We start from the raw sequence: 4,183 nt of genomic DNA, 5'->3' as shown, positions 1-4,183 counted from the left end.
CGTTCCTTCATGGTCCACTATTCGAAACTGTGTTCATGACACAACCATCGGGGTTCACTCATCCTCAATACCCAACACACGTATGTAAGCTACAAAAGGCTATTTACGGCCTTAAGCAGTCACCAAGGGCATGGTATTCACGCTTAAGCCAGAAACTTATTGATCTCGGGTTCTATATATCATCAGTTGACTCTTCCTTATTTGTTTATATTCATGGGAGTGATATTGTTTATGTCCTTGTTTATGTAGATGATCTACTTGTAATAGGATCGAATGTGACTCTCATTGCTCACATGCTTGAAGCTTTAAGGCTTGAACTTCCAATTACAGATCTTGGAAACTTACATTTCTTTTTGGGGATTGAGGCAACATATTCTCCTAATGGTCTTCTACTTACACAGTGGAAGTATATCTCAGACTTACTAGCAAGGACGAACATGAGTGCATCCAAGCCAATTAAAACTCCAATGCTACCTCGAAGAAACTCAGTCTGCATGATGGTAATTTGTTTGAGGGCCCATCCTTGTATCAGAGCACCGTCAGATCCCTCCAATACTTATCCTTTACAAGGCATTCACATCCAATGCACCTCATACAAATCACAGGACATGACCTACAATAGAATGCAACGAGTGTGTGCAGCACAAATGCAACAGCACCCCATGCCGACTCCATGCCGTACACAGCAGCACTATGTGCAGCAGAATTAAGTAGTAGACTCCATGCAACGTACACAGCAGCACTCACAACACTCACCACTACACTCATAACATTCCAAAACAATGCAACAAATCATCCACTGTAATAAATTATATTACTAGTTGTACAGTGTACTAGGTCTAGGAATATTCTTTCATCTTTGTGTATAAATTGAGAACCATTGCCTCATTGTAAGTAAGAGAAGGTTTTATCAATATACAAGGATTTTTAGCAGGAGCCTAAGTCACGAGTTAGACTATACTTTCTGATTAAGAAATCTCTTTGGTAACGTAAAAAGGAGAATAATTGTAGGAGACTAGGGCTATATAAATTGAGGGTTGCGGAGTTCATTCGGTTATAAATTTAGAAACCCTTCAACATAGGAAGATCGTAGTGGGGAAAAGACATGCATGTGCATGGGCTGTATGGGTTGGATATTATAGTTTGGGTTTATAAATAATTTCTTAGGCCTCATACCGATTAAATATAAGCCCACTTGGTCTATAAATATTAATTGGACTTTAGCCCAAGTATCGAGTCCAATAAAAATTCTCTAATCCACCATTATCATTTTTGGGCCTGTGGTTATCCAAAAGTTGCAATTGAGCTTTCCTATATGGCCCGTTAATATAATTTAGACCCAATAAAATTATCCTTAGAATATTAGACTGGAACACTTGTCCCGTGACTTACATGTATCAACAATAGATGAGAGCAAAATAGACAAAAAAGCATCAATAAAACTAAGAGAATTGTAGGAAAAAAATCAACCTAGTCAACCATAAAACTCAAGGGTAAGGATGTATTATTCCTTAGTTGGATGACTAACTACCAATAGCGGAAAGCTGAAGATGTCTTCTCTCTTTTCTCTAGGGAAATAGAGGTGAAGTTTTAGTGCGCCCACCAAGTGCGTAACAAAAAGTGTCAGAAGGTAGGGGTGAGTGGTGATTACAAATATTTGGCAAGAATAGATGGATGAAGGTAGCCAGATACGACGGAAGGGATGGGGTGAACAATGAATAATTTGGAGGTTCAATGGGAGAAATTATGGCTATCGGAAGAGGAAACCTTGTATATTGAAATGGAGCAACGAGTATCAGAAGAAATCAAACTTAAAGGGGATAGAAGCCTAGCAGGGAAAGTATGTATGGAAAGAAGTATCAGTCAGGAGGTGGGAGGGTTGACAATGGCTAGCGTTTGGACATCAGTAGAGCAACTAAGTTTCTGAAAGTTGGGCCAAATGTATACGTAATAACTTTCGAAAACCAAGCGGATAAGCAGAAAGTATGGGAAGGGAGACCATGGTTGTTCGATAATCTATTACTTGTAATGAAATAGTTTGATGGATTCACTCCGCCGCAGAGAAAAATCTTAGAGTAGGAGAAATTTTGGATACAGATGTTTAATCTACCCTTAGCCTATATGTGCAAAGAAAGGAGGGAACAAATTGGTAGTATAGTAGGGAGGGTGGAGGATGTAGATGTCCAGGAGGATGGAAGTGGCTGGGGAGATTTTCTCAGGGTCCAAATAATGATGGACCTACTTAAACAAATTGTGAGAGGGCAAATGATTACAGTGAAAGGGGATAAGTTATGGGTCCCTTCCAAATATGAAAAACTGCCTCAACAAGTTTTGCTTGCAGAAGAATAGTCCATGGTACTCAAAGCTATTCAGAAAAAGCAATATCAGAAAAAGGTTTAACAGAAGAAAATGCTCAATATGGGGTGAGGCTTCCTGCAAGGCCGATAAGTGGAAAAAGGGATGTACAACAGTATACAAATTGGGAATAGTTTAGGTCTCTAGGAAGTGGAATAGGAGATAAATGGGTGAGGAAGGAAACAAATAAGAGCTGGAGAAAGGACGAAGGTAGGAAAGGTATAATTATAGGAAAAATTCGGGTTGGGGTTTAAGTGGAAGGGAAGGATGTGGCCTCAAAAAGGAAAAATGAAATAAGGGATGGTGAAAGGAGGGCGGTGATATAAATAGAAGATGAATGAGTGAAGTGTCAAAAGGATATTGTAGAGAAAACTAAAAGGGGACCTTGGATGGTGACTATGGAGATGACAACAAAGGAAATGACTAAAATCAAGGAGAAAATAGATAGAGAAGAAAGAAGAATGTGGGTCAAAGAGGGAGCCCAACATGAAAAAGAAGATGAATGGCCCAGTAAACTCAGTAATGCAAAGGCCCAAGCAGAAAATAACATGCAAAGTGACAAAGAGGCAAGAGGACAGACTCAGTACAAAGGAACATGGAAGATGAGAGCTCGAGCCAAAGGTAAGGAGTCTAAACCATCCATTTGTTGTATTCTTTCTAAAAGAGGAGTGAGTGATGGAATTGATGGTAATTTAAACGAAAAGGGCACTAAGAAGGGTAGATATGATTGTGAAGGGGCTGAAATTTTATGTGGCAATGAATTGTCAGTGGCCGGTAAACTGCCCCATCAATCACAATGAAAATCTTAAGTTGGATAGTTCGAGGGCTTGAGAACCATCGGACAATTCAAGATCTTTGCTCCCTAGTAAAGGAAAAAATACCCAATGTAGTGTTTGTTATGGAAACAAAGATGATTGTTGGAAAAGTAGAGAAGCTGAAAAGAAGATTGAGCCTTGATGGGTGTTTTGTGGTAAATCCTATAGGAAGAGGGGGCGATTTGGAACTATGGTGGAGTGGTGAAGTTAATTTAGAAGTTCTGAATTATTTTCGAAGGCATATTAGTGCATGAATTACTAAGGAAGGGACAAAAATGAAGCGGTTACTAACAGGCTTTTATGGAGAACTAGAGACCAATAGGAGACAGGAGGCTTGGAAGTTGTTGGCATCCCTAAAACCCACTAATCATCAAGCATGGTGTGTTATCGGGGATTTTAATGAGATTGTAACAAAAGATGAAAAAGTGGGAGGCAAACTGAGATTGGAAAGACAGATGGAGCAGTTTAGAGATGCATTAGAGATGAAGGTTTACAAGATTTGGAGTGGATGGGAGACAAATTTACATGGACCAATAGATATGTGGATGAAACATTCACAAAAGAAAGGTTTGATAGGGCTGCTGCTAATGGGAATTGGGTTGAGAATCACAAGGATTCATGGGTGGAGGTATTGGTAGCAAGCAGTTCAGATCATAGGCCCATCTTACTTCAAAGAATTATCACAGAACAACAACAAATGTGTGGGAGAAGGGGCTTCAAGTATGAAGCTAGTTAGGCCATTGAAGAAGGGTGTGAGAAAGTGATAAGGAAGGAATGGGTGAAAGAAACAGTTGAGAAAGACCCTTAGTTTAAGATACAATCACTTATGAGAAGATGTAGTAAGGGCCTATCAAAATGGAGCAGAAATAAGAAAAGTGGGAATCTAGCAGAGATAAAAGAAAAGACAGAATCTCTATGATTAATGCTAGTAGATGAGAGTAGACACAATGCATAGGAGATTAGCAGGATACAAAGAAAAGTGGGAATGTTGTTAGAGCAGGAGGAATTAAAGT

Source organism: Juglans regia, chromosome 12, assembly GCF_001411555.2.
Source record: "Juglans regia cultivar Chandler chromosome 12, Walnut 2.0, whole genome shotgun sequence".
In the NCBI taxonomy this organism is placed as follows: Eukaryota; Viridiplantae; Streptophyta; class Magnoliopsida; order Fagales; family Juglandaceae; genus Juglans; species Juglans regia.
Note: the sequence above shows the minus strand (reverse complement) of the source record.